The sequence below is a fragment of the Cololabis saira genome, chromosome 21 (assembly GCF_033807715.1).
Source record: "Cololabis saira isolate AMF1-May2022 chromosome 21, fColSai1.1, whole genome shotgun sequence".
NCBI classification, from domain to species: domain Eukaryota; kingdom Metazoa; phylum Chordata; class Actinopteri; order Beloniformes; family Belonidae; genus Cololabis; species Cololabis saira.
The window spans coordinates 16,560,717-16,577,687 of NC_084607.1; the positions used below are offsets into that span (position 1 = coordinate 16,560,717).

At 41.8% G+C, this 16,971-nt stretch overlaps 1 protein-coding gene across 1 annotated transcript in view; it reads left to right on the forward strand.

Moving 5' to 3' along the window:
• The first annotated feature begins 243 nt into the window (after positions 1 to 243).
• stat5a (signal transducer and activator of transcription 5a) overlaps positions 244 to 16,971 on the forward strand; it is a 61,527-nt gene continuing 44,799 nt past the window's right edge. Inside the window, exon 1 of the mRNA XM_061712772.1 lies at positions 244 to 413. The gene's annotated coding sequence lies outside the window, so the exon portion shown is untranslated. The remainder of the gene's footprint in view (positions 414 to 16,971) is intronic.

The window sequence follows — 16,971 nt, forward strand, 5'->3', positions numbered from 1 at the left end:
AGTTTTGGTCACACTAAATCAGTCGTATACAAGTATTGTTCGGCATATATATGCTGCTATAGTGTAATTTACATTTTTCAAGTGGTATATGCGAACTACAAACTGGTTTACCTACTTTGTAACTGGAACGCTGATAACTCGGCTGTGACGTCATTCCCAGTTCCGAGTTCCGACTTCCGAGGTAAATGGAACGCAGCATTAATTCAGACTTGACAGACGCGGAGGAGCCGCCGGAAGTGGGCGGCGTGTCGGAGAGCCAGGCGGAGAGACAGTGAAGCCTGAACTGAGCAGCGAACTGTTGGGAAGTGACTGGCGGACAGACCCCTGCTCGCTGCCGGCCGCCCTCTCGCCCGCCGCGGACTCTCGCCTCGTTTGTATGAGACAGGACGTCAACTTTGGTCGCTCCGGCAGAGGTGAGTCGCGGCCGCCGCGGGAGCGCGTTTTTCGGGGGACGCGAGCGTCCTCTGCGCGTGCCCGTGACGCTCCCCTTGCGAAATAACATTCTGACAGCGCTTTGTAAACAAACTGCGAGTGCGCCAGCGCTCCTCCGTGAGACCGCGGGGATGCACGGGCTTATATTTATGCTCTTATATTTATTCACTTTCCCTCTTTCCCCTCTTTCGTTGACTTTTGAATCAACAGGCAGGTTCTCCTAAGAGGCGAATCTCGGTATTTTTGAGCTTCTTCTGCGCGTCTGTCCGTCTTTCTGCTGGACTGACAGTTTGTCTGCGCAGCTTGATCACACCAAGGGGATACTAGCAGGGGCGAAAATCCCGTTTCATAGTTGGTAAACAGTAAAATTTTAGAGAATAAATCCAGGGGGGGACAAGGAATAAAAGTTTTAGCCTTCCTTTAATACAGCATTTTGACATTTTTAACTCTATCTCGCAAACAGGCAGAAGACCTTTCTTAGAGTAATACAAAACAATGGTATTAGGTGGAAGGTGGCAATAATACAGCACATCTGACATAATACACTGCAAAAACCCCAAATCTTAACAAGAATATTTGTCTTATTTCTAGTTAAAATGTCTCATTTTTAGCTAAAAAAAATCTCATTACACTTAAAACAAGACTCATCACTGGAAAAAAACAACAATTTTCACCTGTTTCAAGTAGATTTTCACTTAAAAATCTGCCAGTGGAACAAGATTGTTTTGCTTATAAGATAAATCTTGCCCCACTGGCAGATTTTTCTACTTATTTCAAGTGAAAATTTACTTGAAACAGGTGAAAATTGTTAAATAACAAGTTATTTTTCTGGTGATGACTCTTGTTTTAAGTGTAATGAGATTTTACTGTTTATTATTATTTTCGATTTCGGTTTCGGACACAATTTTCATGTTGGTGCATCACTACTAAATACTACTGCATTGTTCCAAAATTATTAATTCTGTCTCAAATTATTCTAGGGGGGGACAGCTTTACTAATGGGGGGGACTTGTCCCCCCTGTCCCCCCCGGGATTTTCGCCCCTGGATACTAGGTTTCATATTTTTATTTTCACCATCTCTCGTCGGTGTTTCTATAGTAGTAACATAATAACGCGTGTGAATATTGCAACCTGGCTGTAGTAATTTGATATTCATCAAAAAGTTTGTCTTTTTTGGGGCAAAGCCACCCTCCCTAGCTGCTTCATATTATTAGGCGAATCCAACAGCAACAGGCTCTACACGAGGCATCAGGTCTGGAGGTGGAATAAGATCTTACTACCTGCTATAAGCCTGTAAATATGAACTTTGGGGCCAGTGACGCACTGTCAAGCCTCTCTATGTTGATAGTTTTTGTTGCCATGGCTTTCCTTTTTTCTTTTTGTAAGGAAAGAAGATTGAATATTGATTGATTCGGATAGTTCTAAGAAACGCATATTATTGTTTATATCTATATATCAAGAAGTCCCCAAAGAGATCCAGGTTGGGAGGTGATGCAGAAGAAGAATTGGGACAGTTCTGATCTTATCTGGGTCTGTGATGTCACAGAACGCTGCAAATCTCACAGAGGGAGAAATGATCAGACGTTTAGGCCACCATTAGCAAAGTGACAGGATTGGAGAAAAAGTGTTGTTGTTTTTTTACCTACCCAGCTATTTATAGTGGTTAATGTTATTTCAAGAAGTGAATACAAATAATAAGCCTGTAAATATGAACTTTGGGGCCAGGGACCCCCTGTCCCACCTCTCTATGTTGATAGTTTTTGTTGCTACGGCTTTCCTTTTTTGTAAGGAAAGAAGATTGAATATTTATTGATTCAGATAGTTCTAAGAAACACATGTACAATATTGTTTATGTATATCAAGAAGTCTCCAAAGAGATCCAGTACAAGAGGTCAGTTTTGAACCATATTTTGTTCAAAGCAGCATGTTTAAAGGGGCGAGTTAGTCGCTATAGACGTGAAACTCCACCCATCTGTCTTTTGTGACATTGGTATTACAGCTCTTTTTACCCACTTCAGAGGAACAGCAAGTAGACTACAAGATGATGGGAGGTTGGGAGGTGATGCAGACGAAGAAGTGGGACAGTTCTGATCCTATCTGGGTCTGTGATGTCACAGAACGCTGCAAGTCTCACCGAGGGAGAAACGATCAGACGTTTAGGCCCCCACAAGCAAAGTGACAGGATTGGAGAAAAAGTGTTTTTTTTTTTTACCTACCCAGCTATTTATATGGGTTAATGTTATTTCAAGAAGTGAATACAAATAATAAGCCTGTAAATATGAGCTTTGGGGCCAATGATGCACTGTCCTACCCCTCTATGTTGATAGTTTTTGTTGCCATGGCTTTCCTTTTTTTTTTTTGTAAGGAAAGAAGATTGAATATTTATTGATTCAGATAGTTCTAAGAAATGTACAATATTGTTTATGTATATCAAGAAGTCCCCAAAGAGATCCAGTACAAGAGCTCAGTTTTTAACCATATTTTGTTCAAAGCAGCGTGTTTAAACGGGCCTAAACGATGTTTAGGCCACCACAAGCAAATTGACAGGATTGGAGAAAAAGGTTTTTGTTTTTTTTACCTACCCAGCTATTCATAGTGGTTAATGTTATTTCAAGAAGTGAATAAAAATAATACTTGTTTAAACTGTGAATCTGTACATGTAAAACTTTAAAGGGCAGCGGTCTCCTTCATGAGGTTTGTCAAATTCAATAGCTTCTAAATGTAAAACAGCGGAAAACAGATCAGGCCTTGTGTGTTTGCAGCGGCGTTTTGATATGTGGTCTGAAAGGGCCTGAAAGGATGGTTGATTACCGTTAAAGCGCAGCAGCGTGTTGAAGCTGGAAGGCACGACTCACGAATAAAGACCCTGGTGTGTGGCGGATCTGACAAACAGAATTCAAATGTCACAGATGCTTTGATGTGTCTTCCTCAGTCCCCAGAATACTGTGTGCTGCGCGAGAGTGCGCTTGCCCCCGTTTACCTGTGACTGTACCGATGACTTTACCTGCAGTAATGACACCTCCTTGATATCTTGTCAACGTGTTGCTCACCGAACACAAAAACCCCCAAACAAATGTAAGAAATAGATAAATAAGACAGACAGAGGCTCTTCTTTTAGCTCGCTGTTTTAAAGGTTGTTGCTCAATTACTTGAATTCTCCCCTAAATCATCAGCCGCCTCAGTGATTTGATTCATCACGTCATCGTTTGAGGCTGCTACATTTAAGGGATTTGATATTATCATCAGGCTCTAAGAAACAGAGAATGGAATGTTATTTATTTTGTGTGTAGTTTGTTTTTCATCTTTTATATATTACAGACTAAAGTATATAACTCCAGACTCCTCTTCCTTCTGTCTCAAGTTATTTCGTTATTGATAACTTTGAGTCCCCATTCATTAAATCTTTAAAACATTTCAGCCAGGCTGTAATCTCTAGGAAATCATTTCCAATACCCTTTGTAGCATTTGACCCCGTTGGCGAGCGCCACGTTACCCTGCATCTCTGTTTCTCTGCAGTGCACAAAATTGGAGGGTTTTCCCTGATTCACTGACTTTTTTTTCCTTCTTTGAATTATTATATCTTCTATTTCGGGTTGGATTGCGACCGTGGCTTGCTGAGCAGACTTGAATCGACTGACACATGGTGTCTCTGACAGCAAGAGCCAGATTCAGGACGGGTGGCGGCAAGGGACGTAGGGGAACCCAGCGTTTTATCCCACAAAGCCACTGTTCCATGTGCTTACGCGGTATGACATGTCCTTTAGCTTGTGTGCACTGTTACGTCTGCACGAGCCACAGCAAGTCATATGTAGGCAAGCTCGCAAAATCACAAGAGAAAATTGGAGTGTTTTAAGTAGTGAGGCTGGTTGGGAATGCTAACACGGGACACATGGTCAAAGCATCATTTACCTGCTTTGTAAATGTATTTAAATTGCATTTTTTAATCTATCTCTTTATCTTTTTATTTATTAAGCCCCATGGTTGGATGTTTTGTGCAAGTTACTGTTATTTTCAGATTGAAATGTGTTTTGTTAAGCACTTTAAACTGCCTCATGTGTGCTGATTTGCTGCAAATGTATTTCCCTTGATCTCACATGGTGAGTAGCTGGAAATTGGCAGATTAGATTGGTTTTGATCTGACTGAGCTGTGAGTCGAAAGTGAGGTGTCACAATCAGTTATGCGCTAATGACTGTACTTAGCATGGGGTTTCTCGTCGCTCTGAACTGCTCAGTAGATGGACTGATAGATTTAAATGGAAGGACGCCGGCAATTTCCTTTTTTTTTTTGCCTGCGACCCAGTTCTCCGTTGAAACTCTGCCAGGGCAAAATATCGCAGTCATGTGACGACCAGATCATAAGCTGATGTGGACGAACGGGGGTCAGATCTGTGCGGAGCGAAAGAGAAAGGGAAACATATGCATGGGGAAGTGATCAGGAAGCATGTGGTGTAATGCACGCCGACCTCCTCCCCCTTTCAGTTGGGCTAACGCTAATCCAGCGGTCACGTGACCATGGGCTTTCAGCCTGGTTGAGGCCAGGACTGCTCTGATCCATCTGTCGAATAAGGGTGCTGATTGTTGGCATCAACAGTCTGTACTTCTGCCACACTGACTGCTGCATAAAACTTGGTTTTCATCAGCCAATTACTTCTGCAGGGTTTTATTGTTTTGCATTTTCATTAACTTTGGCCACCGTGCATCGTTTAAAAAAAAAAAAAAAAGTGTCTTTGTTATCCTGTCTCCTTCTCAGTCTATCTTTTGCCCAACTTTGAGTGCATTCTCCTCACTGCGTTGAGTAGATGGGAGGGGGATGGCGGCCAGCTCTCCCAGACACTGAGAAGCGTGATAAGACTTTTGGTTATTATCTCCGCGGCACAAGAATAGCACAAATATTCTAAGATGAGTGTTTGGCAGCGTATGAAAGAAGACGCAAATCAGGAAAGTATGAACGTAGTTGAGCACAGTTCCCTCTGACGCGTCGCACGTTGATCAAACGTCTGCTCTCAGCTCCGTTGGAGCAGATAAAGATTTTCTCATGTGAACCAAATACTCCGCTGGAAGCCTAAACACAAGGAAACACAACTTTCTGCTCTGGCGCCGTTGCACCGGGCCTGGCTGGAAAGGCTTTAAAGTATCGTGCTTGTTTCATGTCTTCGGGCTTCTACATTCATCTTAGGCATAGATGACTGAAAATTCTGACCCCTTGAACAATGTGCGATTCGCCATGTTTTGCCTTAGTTAAACACACATACAGCTGAGCATTTGTAGTGAAGACCAGCTTGTCAGTAACCTATACGTTGCCATTTTTAGGGATTTCCTCAAGTAGTTGGGGAATATAATGAAAGAGTGAGTTGTAGTTTTGCCCCCCTCTCCATCCAAAGTAAGCTGACCCCATAATATATCTTTGTAGCTGACTGAGAACCTTCACATTCGTTGCTTAAAAGCTCGGACTATTATAACACGATTTCATTCAAGACCGGTTTGTTGGAGAATGTTGGATTTGTCGGTTTGGAAGCTGATCTACCAAGAATTTTGTCACCGTGGTGTTGGAAGTAACACTGGACAACGACTTGCATCTCTTATTAATGCCCCAGGCCTCGAGTCATGCTCCGTTTCTCATGCATGGATTATGTAAACGAGCGGCTTCATCTGTGCCCTGAAGAACATTGCATCATGTGAGGTTTCAAACATGAAATAAGGGAAGAGATGCTTTAATTCTTAAGTGAGGGCTGCGCGCAGCAAGTATAGGCACTGATAGGAAGCGTGATCATGAAATCATTTGCTGTGTTTTCAAAAGACGCTCAGCTCCCTTTTAATGACAGTTAAAGTTGTCCTTTAGTGTGATTTGCAAATACAAACCACTTAAAGGGATGTTTACATGCACGTGGTCAGACTGGCATCGCATGTCGCAAGTAAAGGAGCGGGAACACCTTCGCGTCATTCCTGACAAGCTTGTTGGAACAAATGCACAAAGCCTTTTATTTATACTTCAGTGCCAAAGCCACATTCACACTGTTGGTCATGACTCTATTTAGGTGACCCGCTGGCCTACTTAAGGAGTCAGTGTGGTTTCTCACACACAGACGGACCCGGGTGGGCGCTGCCTTCAACATGTGTCAGCTGGAATTGGCATCTAAAGTGAAAACGATAGCTTTGAGCTAATATGAATACGTGAAATGCAGTAATATAACGTCTATGGCAATATCATTTAAACTGCAGACTCCCATAGATTATAACGTTTTTGAAATGTTTGGAGTGCAGTTATGTCCAATAAGATGTTACAGGTGCGTAACACACGCAGAGGCAGCCTGTTGCATATGGATTTATTTTTTTTAGAATTTACATATTTGATTGCCGTCCTGTGTCATTGCTCATCTCAGTTCAGTGGGTGACAAGTGTCGGCAATAATACTTAAACCTGATTCATATTCACAAGAAATGACCTCACTTTTTTGAGGCTGTGAAAAGTGCAGTTCTGTCCTCGTCTCTTTATCCTTATTGGCTTATGTTCACACCCTTGCACTCTCTCGCAGGATTTCCAAACCTGAGATGCAGCGTAATTCGAGTCTGAGACGACTGATAAGAAAACCCCGGGATGACAAAAGCCACTGCTGCCCCAACGGCCGTGAATGTGGATCGGTTCTGAACCTGGAGGCGTAAAAAAATATCTTAATTGGCCACGTTTTGAAAGCAGGTTAGGGTAGCTCATTTTTTAAGGAAGATACTCTCATTGCATGCAGGTAGAGTGTTGAATTATAATAATCTGAAGCAGCAACAGGTTAATAGAAGAACCGGTTGTTTTATACAGGACTGTCTCAGAAAATTAGAATATTGTGATAAAGTTCTTTATTTTCTGTAATGCAATTAAAAAAACAAAAATGTCATACATTCTGGATTCATTACAAATCAACTGAAATATTGTAAGCCTTTTATTATTTTAATATTGCTGATTATGGCTTACAGTTTAAGATTAAGATTCCCAGAATATTCTAATTTTTTGAGATAGGATATTTGAGTTTTCTTAAGCTGTAAGCCATGATCAGCAATATTAAAATAATAAAAGGCTTGCAATATTTCAGTTGATTTGTAATGAATCCATAATGTATGACATTTTTGCATTACAGAAAATAAAGGACTTTTTCACAATATTCTAATTTTCTGACACAGTCCTGTATGTTGCAGGTTAAAGGAAAGTATAATTTTTGTCACTTATTTCAATAATTTTCTAACCTAACATTTGTCACTACATTGGAGTTTCTGTGCTGACGTACGTACGGTAACCTGATGTGAACTGCTTGTGATGTCACATACGGGAGGCAGACAGGAAAGAAAGCAGTCTGCCACTGTGTCACTCCTGTTTATCAGTTTTTTGACCACAACTTCTGCTCTGTTGGGCCAAGATGGAAGATGGAGGACTAATTAATTATGGGCATGCCAAGTAATGGCATGACCATATTGCAATCGTCCAGAATGGCCCAAAGTGCAATGTTGCTAACAAGCTAAAGTCGCAAAAGTCCCACGTCACACCAGCGGGTGTACAGCATGACCCCGCTCGGATGTGGAAAAAAAAAATCCCCAAAAAATAAAACACGCCCGAAAAAATGAGGAAAAACATGAAAATGAAGGCGATATATTAGTATCTAGAAAAGGTTTCCCTTTTCTTATTATGGGCATGCCAAGTAATGGCATGACCATATTGCAATCGTCCAGAATGGCCCAAAAGGCAATGTTGCTAGCGTTTCGCTAACATGCTAAAGTCGCAAAGGTCCCACTGCGCACCAGCGGCTGTAAAGCATGACCCCGCTCTGTTGTGGAAAAAAAAAATCCCCAAAAAATGAAACACGGCCGAGAAAACCTGAAAAATGAAGGCGTTAAATTAGTATCTAGAAAGGTTTCCCTTTTCTTATTATTATGGGCATGCCAAGTAATGGCATGACCATATTGCAATCGTCCAGAATGGCCCAAAAGGCAATGTTGCTAACAAGCTAAAGTCGCAAAAGTCCCACTGCGCACCAGCGGGTGTACAGCATGACCCCGCTCGGATGTGGAAAAAAAAAATCCCCAAAAACTAAAACACGGCCGGAAAAACGAGGAAAAACATGAAAATGAAGGCGATATATTAGTATCTAGAAAAGGTTTCCCTTTTCTTATTATTATTCTTATTCCGCACTTTTTTTCGTCCGTTAATACGGCCCGAACCGGAACGTGCACCCATGCATGGCATACATCGTTGGATGCGTCTCCATCATGCCTCGATGGGCATTACTTTTCTCCGTAATAGGGGTTACCGTGGCAACGCTAGTTGCCAAAAAGCAAAAAAAAAGGCGAAAATTCCCACGCTTATTGCTCGGCCGAACTTTATCGTAGAGACATTGTTCAAACTTTCAAACACTCGGCCCGATTGTCCCTAATGGTACGTACAAGCTCATTATGCCAAATATTACAGTTTCTGTGATATTGACCTTTCATTTTTTTTTTTTTTTCCGTTTGACTTTGGACGCTTGTTGCTAGGCAACAGGTTATCGTAGAGACATCGTACAAATGTTTCCCGACTCGGCACGCTGTGGACTTCAACATATTCAAATTTCATGAAGCTGGGATTTAAGGAAATTTTATGTCAAAGTCCAGGCCACATGGCCCCATTCATTCGGATGGGGTTTTGTACCATGGTGAAAAAAAAACCTATCCTTTAACATAGCCTGAACCGGAACATGCACCCATACATGGCATACATCGTTGGATGCGTCTCCATCGTTCCTCGATGGGCATTACTTTTCTCAGTAAAAAGTGTTACCGTGGCAACGCTAGACGCCAAAAAGCAAAAAAAATGGCGAAAATTCGGACGCTTATTGCTCGGCCGAACTTTATCGTAGAGACATCGTTGAAACTTTCAAACACTCGGCCCCATTGGCACTAACGGACCCTACAACCTTATTATGCTAATTACTACAGTTTTCGCGATATTGACCTTTCATTTTTTTTTTAATTTCTGTTTGAATTTGGACGCTTGTTGCTAGGCAACAGGTTATCGTAGAGACATCGTACAAATGTCCCCTGACTCGGCACGCTGTGGACTTAAACATACTCAAATTTCATGAAGCTGGGATTTAAGGAAATTTTATGTCAAAATCCAGGCCAAATGGCCCCATTCATTCGGATGGGGTTTTGTACCATGGTGAAAAAAAAAACCTATCCGTTAACGTAGCCTGAACCGGAACGTGCACCCATGCACGGCATACATCGTTAGATGCGTCTCCATCTTGCCTCGATGGGCATTACTATTCTCAGTCAAAAGCGTTACCGTGGCAACGCTAGATGCCAAAAAGCGCGCCCCATTAATAACTATTGGGAGCACAGGAATTAATTAAATACAAGCGTAAAAACACCTCAAACTGACATAGAACCACCCTAAACACAACCACTACAGCCCCAAACCAAAGCAGCGAGAGGGGACGAATGGGCGGTAGGGCATGCCCATATCAAAATTTCCAGAAATTTTCTAGTTATGATTATTATACTCAATTTCATTTGCTATATACGACATATATGCAGGTTTAATGATTTTGTCAAAAAACAACAGTTTATTATTACCATTATAATAATATATGTATATATTTCTTCAGTTTATGCACAACAGCACCGTAGTTAACGCAATGCTGCAGTTTCAGTCGAGCAGGACGAGCGTTCAGTGGTGCTGTTGCATCTTCAAGCCCGTAACAGGCTTACACCAAATTAGATCAAACCGATGGATCCCTCACTAATGAATAAATGCCTATTCTTTCTCCAGGATGATCGTGTCTAAAGCAGTTTTAAAACAATTGAATAAAGTCACCAGATCCATCGTAACGAGTTGCCCGCGTAAGTATGTACGAAGCGGTTTTAAACAACTAAACTGAGGTCTTTGACGTTCCCTTGTGTCCGGGAGAAGATCTGATTTCTGCAAGGCCTCTTTAAGGAGCATTTGATTAATAAGTGATTAACAGGGCTTAAAAAAGGAGAGGAAAAAAGATTTCTTAATTATTCAAGCTTCTTATTAATTTATATTTCTGCAGATGGTGGATGAAAGTGTGTTGGATTAGGAAAGTATGATTTAAAAACGTCTCGTTTCATCCAACTAATGCTTTGTTTTTTGTATTGTTATTTCAGAAGAGTGCAACTATTCTTTCCCTTTCTGCTACTTTCTTTTATGCGCCACAGGAATGGGGAAGTGCATGTTCTCTGTGCTTCTTTCTTGTTTGCAGAGGCACTTGCACAATATAATGCAAAGTCAGGATTGGGATTTGTGCTGCCGTTATCCCGTATTGATCCCCTGAGCTCATCCGCGCCCACGGCAGCGTCTGCCTAACAAGGTTCTCAGATGAACTGGGCACAACATCTCCGGCGAACAAAACAAGTATAGTCTCGCTTGCCTTCCTGCTGTCTTAAAAGTTATTTCAATTTACTTTCATCGGTGCGGATTTTACTTTCAAATCCCAAATTTTCACTTAAGAAAACAACACAGATTCAGTTCAGCCCTTTTCTTAAGGCGTTTGTGCTGCTCCTGACTCTGGCGTGCAATTAGGGGGAAGGGCCTTGCTCAGGGGCCCAAAGTGGTTTATCTTTGTTGCCATCCTGGGCAGTAAGATCAAACACATGTAACCTACAGGACTGTGATGAAGGAGTTTAACTATAAAAAGGAGTGCAGCGTAAGCTCAGCTGTCCAGCCTTCACTCCTCTAATCTGTCTGACATGTTTGACTATTAGACCCCATCTGTTGTTGTCTGCATTGTCCACTGCAACCTCTTCAATGCATTTGGCTTTCTGAGCCAGCCACGTGCATTGTCTAAATACGTACAGAGAGGTGGGGTTACAAGAAAGGAGAGTGCACTTTTTGACTACTGGACTATAAGTAGAGAAGAAGTTTTATCTGCGGTGAAAGACACCTTTTATGCCACAGAGAATGCTGTATGTGAGGCTTTTGAAAGCGCTTCTCAGTCTAGCGTATCTGCTCTGCTCCTCTTTGCCCTGGAGTAGTGTTTCTTCGTCTGAATTCACAGGCCTGGACTAAGCTGTTTGATAACAATAAAACTCCATCCATCTGTTTTCTGAGCGCCTCGGTCGGGGTCGCCGATGGTCTGGAGACTGTCGCGGCTGTCATCGGGTGGCAGGCAGGGTTGCCGTTCCACTGCGGTACCGCGCGGAGTCAAACACGCCTGCACACTCGCACTCAGGGACACTTGACAGTATCCAGTTAACCTAAACTGACTGCTTTTAAACTCGCGGAGAACCTGCAAACTCCAGACAGTCCCCAGCCAAGATCCAAACCAGAACTTTTCTGGCCGTGAGGCAGCAGAGCGAACCTTTGTACCACCCAACAGCAATTGTCTTTTATTCAACGCATGTTGTCATGGCTCATTTTCATCGGTTACCAAGGTTCTTCTAGCGTGATACAGGACTAGATTTAGCATTTGTGAGGCATGCTGGGACTTTTTCTATGTTTTGCTGAACCTCCAACCACAAAGGAATTAATTTGAAGAAACATTTGATTTACTTTTACAAAGTGTCGTCTGGCTGCGGTCTCCTGTACCATTTTTCTGGTTTTAATGAATACCGATGGCTTTATGACGTCTTAATGGTATGTACGTTTTTTTATTCTGTTTACTTACTTTACTGGTGTGCCTCTAGACCAGGTCTCCCTCGAAAAGAGATTTTATCTCAAGGGACATCCTGGTAAATTAAAAGTTAAGTGAAGAATAAAAAGTTCAGGCATCACAGAAGCCATATAAAAGAAGAAAAAAAAGGCAAGAGCTTAAGATCTCAGACATAGTTTATGACTGTACAGTAGGGAAAATACTGTAGAAATATGGCTTGTTTGTTGTTTGTCAGGAGAAAAGCAGCTTCTCTATAACACATCAAAGTGTGAACAAAACAAGACTTTTGGAATAATATCCTTTGAGCAGATGAGAACGAAATGCTGATGTTTAGCCAAAAAGGGCGGCGCCGCGTCTGACAAAAACAAAACACATCACATCACTGGAAACGCCTCGTACCAACTGTGAGGTTTGATGTTTTGTGCTTGTTTTTGAAGCCACAGGATGTGGGCATCTTCAAGTCTTTGAGTCAAAAACGAACATCTTTATTTACCAATGTAGCTTGGAGTCAAATGCAAGGTCATCCGTCCCCGAAGCCTGGCTGATGTTGGCTGAAGCGGCATGGGGAACGACCCCACACACCCTCAGCAGAAACAGAAACGGAGAAGAATCGAGGCGACACGGAGGTCATGTGCAAAGAGACGTAACGAATGCCTGTAAACCGCGGAGATATGGGGCAACACCGTATTGAAATGGAGGTCAAAATGCATTTACGGTGATGTAAAAAGGCTGATGATGTCTGACTGATGAGAAAACGACGACTTTGAGCCATCGTTGCTGAAGAGTTTTTCACTCACTGGTTCTGCGTTTTGACTCAGCTTCTGTTAAATAATGACATGGTATGTCACGTGTTGTTGTTGTTTATCCATACCTATGCTATTTATTGAATGGATAAAAGAGTCACTTGTCGATGATTTGGCTCTGTGGTCCAGAGGTTTGTCTGTCCAGGCCAAAACCAGACGTGGTCAGGACGTTGCCGACAGTCTGCCTTCGGTCACGACTTTAACACCAATATTTTTAGTGTTGATTCTTAGTCATCCGGGTCGCGGTAATCCTAAGAGCTCGGAGGCAGCTGGACCTCTGGAGAAGAAGTCTATTAAAGCTCTCAGGAGCAGTATTTTTAAATCCTGGGGGTATGGAGGAACATTTTTGTTGAGCCGGATTCTTCTGTCCTTTTGATGTGGGCAGGACCACCGCGGCTCATTTCAGCACATCACTGGCATCCAGCGTCTGAGCGTGTTCTGAAGAACAAGTGTCTCGACTTCAATCCCTGCACACATTACACAACAACATGTCATTCACACAAATTTACTATGAAGCTTTATGCAAAGATAAAGAGTTGTAAATGCAGCCTTTGGGGACTATGAAAAATGATTCATCCACGAAGCAATTATGCACTAAATTACAAAAGTTATATTACTTTAGTTATTGGAATGACATTCAAAAAAATAAATGCATCTATAACTGGGGAAAATGTGTTGTACAATTTGAAAAAATATGAAATGAAAAATCAATCAATGGGGAGACATAAATACAATGAAATGTATGGAGATTTAAAATTTATATTGAGAGAAATGGATGAGAAAAGATTAAATGAATGATATTTACAGATGAATAGGAAATGTAATGAACAGGGTTACCAATAGAAAGTGAAGTGAATACAGTTGATAATTAGAGCAGATGGATCAGTTCACTTTATCGTGAGGTTAATTTCATTTGGCACATTTTCAATATGTTGTCCTCAAGTGCAAAGAAGCATAATCTTGCCAAAAGGCAATGACTTGGTCATAAATTGCACGTCTATATTCATATTCTGTTATTCTCAGGAATAAAAGCTGTTTTCAGGTTAGTAAGTTGATCTGTTATGATCAAGCGGGGAGCCGTACGCTTGTCCTTCTGGATCTTTGTGCTGTGTAAACTGTGAAGGTTTCCCTTATTGTTGAGACGTGACATTTCTGCTCTTAATGACTCATTTGATCTGAGCTAAATGATGCGACTTATAGTTGAACCGAGCAGATAGTCATGTGAGCGGATGCTCACATGGGCCGTGTTGCTACTGTAAACAAGCTGCGCTGTGCTGATCATCAACACGTCTGCTTGTCTTTGAGACGACACCAACCTGAGCCGCTCCTCCTATTCTGGTACACCTGTGTTTGTAGATCTGTGCAGCTCTCAAACATCACCTGGAGGACGGGACACTTCCGTTGGCGCTGTTAACGATTTGCAACTACATGCAGACATGCTCATCATAGGTACAGTACATCAGCCCGTAAATTTGACATGGAGCACAATTATCCAATCAGATTTAGACAATACTCTGCTATATAAACTGTAACCTTAATCTAATCAGACTAAGCAATAATCACATGAAGGTGTGTGCTGTATCAGAATCAGAATCAGGTTTATTGGCTGAGTCAGGTCAAACAAGACAGGGAATTAAATAGACAGTATGCCAATGCCAATCATAGCCGCATGATGAAGTCATGTAAACGCCTTCATTGAAGTATGAGATCCCGTTGGCGTTTTCACTGCATTTTGTCACCAATAAATTCCACAGAGTCAACTTTTTCCCCACCAGTCTTTACTTCTCATCCTCGTCCAGTACTGCTGAGATCTTTGTGGGGGTGGAGAAAAGTTTCAGAATGACAGTACAGCGATCCATTGCTGTTAAAAAGCGAATCTGCCGATGTCGATCTGAAGCAAAAGACTCAAACGATAAACGATATAAAGGATCATGATTTAATAAAGTTCATTTTGTCTTTAGATTACAATTTCATTAGCTAGTTCTTTTTTAACATCAGCTGATAAATGACGGGTCACACACACACCATCTTGTGACACAAAGAATTGCCAAAACGTATTTAAAGTATTTAAATAACCAAAATGTTTTTGTCTGAAAAAAGAACTAACAAATGAGAAGGATATAAAGGATCCTTTCACTGGTGGACATATTAGTGTTATTTAATTTTCTGGAGGGAGTGGACAACGTAAGGCGTAGTGACCAGGGTTGCCAGATATGGAGAAAAATAAGCAAAAAAAAAAGAAATTAATTAGCTCTATTTATTGTGATTGAACAACAGTGGCAGCTAACACGTCCTTCAGTCCTTCTGCTCAAATAAACTATCCGTTATGCAAAACTGAATTCAAGTCATTTGACCTTTGAAACGATGGAATTGATTTATAAAATTGACAGTTGAAAGTCCTTATGGAATGGCCCAGGGCATCAGGTCAGGGAGGAGAGAGAGTGAGGCGCGTGTAGTGCCTGTACAGTAGTAACAGTACAAAGTGTGAGATTTAAAGGCCCCATCATAAAGAGCTGGCCATATGTTGCATTGATTTTCACGTGCTTCCTGGTTGCTTGTTGCCTTTCGAGCTCGGGCCGATGCCGTGTGTAGAGATTCTCCTTGAGGCAAAAGAATAATATTACCAAACCTAAAACAAGCTACAGTGCCGAAAAATCCAAAAAGGTTGCGAATTTTCCCATTGTGGGACAATAAAGGAATATCTAATCAAATTCAAAATTTAATCAAATCAAAAGTCCAAAGTCGCTCGTAATAACCAGCCGTAGCAACCCTGGTAGTGACGTATTACATCCCATCAATCTAACGTTGCTCTTTAACATGTAAACCCGGATTATGAAGTGAATATTCTTAAGGCAAATCATGTAAATGGTTTAATCTGAATATTATCTTAATTAGATTAAGGTCAATAATCAGATTATTGTTGTCCATGTAAACGTAGTCATTTAAATCAAATAAATTATGGGGTCTAAGAGGACTGGGTGGCGCTTGTTTCAAAACTTTTTCTCAAAAGGCTGTGAAGGAAATGAACGAGAAATCTTCATGTCTCGTTGCAGCTTTTTTAAATTATGAAAATGAAAATTTTGTAAATGAAAAAAAGCTTTTGAAGTTCTTTGACATGGTATAAGCTAAAAGATGTTTGGCACCAGTGATCCTCAGTTAATGGTTGTATCATGGAAAGCGATATAAAGAGAAATAAATGCAGGCTTTTGGCACAATAGATTGCAGCTGCAGGCTCTTTCAGTTCTTTAAAACCCTCTCTCTATGTGCAAAGGCTCTGGTGCTGTGGGGCAAAGACCTCTGTGGGGTAAAGGTGGAGTTGACCTTTACTGACAGCACTGAGCTCGCCATGAAGGGGAGTGGGGTATGTTTGTGTATGTTTGTGTGGGCAAAGAGGGGGAGGCTATGCTTAGGGGAGCATCGGTGCGGCGGGGGGATGGGTCCAGAGCTCTGGTGACGGGCTTAGATACTGTGTTTGAGAAACTGCAGCTATCTGACCTCTGACACATGACAAGCGAGAAAGATCAAAGGACACAGTTCACGAAAGTTGCCTGCATCAGTGTCGGGAAAAGGTAAAACGGGGACTCCATGCCACTGGCAGAGTAACAGGAGACAACAGAGCCGAGATCCTCGGCACGAACCTTTACTGACAGAAACATTCCCACCTGTATGTCATCAGACCAGTTTAAAGATGTTGAAACAACATATAACCCTTATTTGCTTCACGACACACACACACACACACACACACACACACACACACACACACACACACACACACACACACACACACACACACACACACACACACACACTTTTGGGTATACTTGCAGTGTTCAAACTGCCAAACAGACTCTTGCAGCTGAGAGGAAGCTGACAAAACCAAGTGTAACACTGAATGGTGTTAATGTACTTGTGTAAAATAGTCTCTTTTTTTTCCCGTCTGATTTATAGCATCGATCTGGCTGCATGTGTCCAATCGTTCTCCTCGTGGATATTGAGTTTGTGCAGTGTGTAGTTGTCTGGTCTGGTCTCGTCCTATCTCCACACGCCTGCTGGAAGGCAAAGTCCGCACCAGCCGGGGGTATGCAGCGAGATCCTCTTACATAT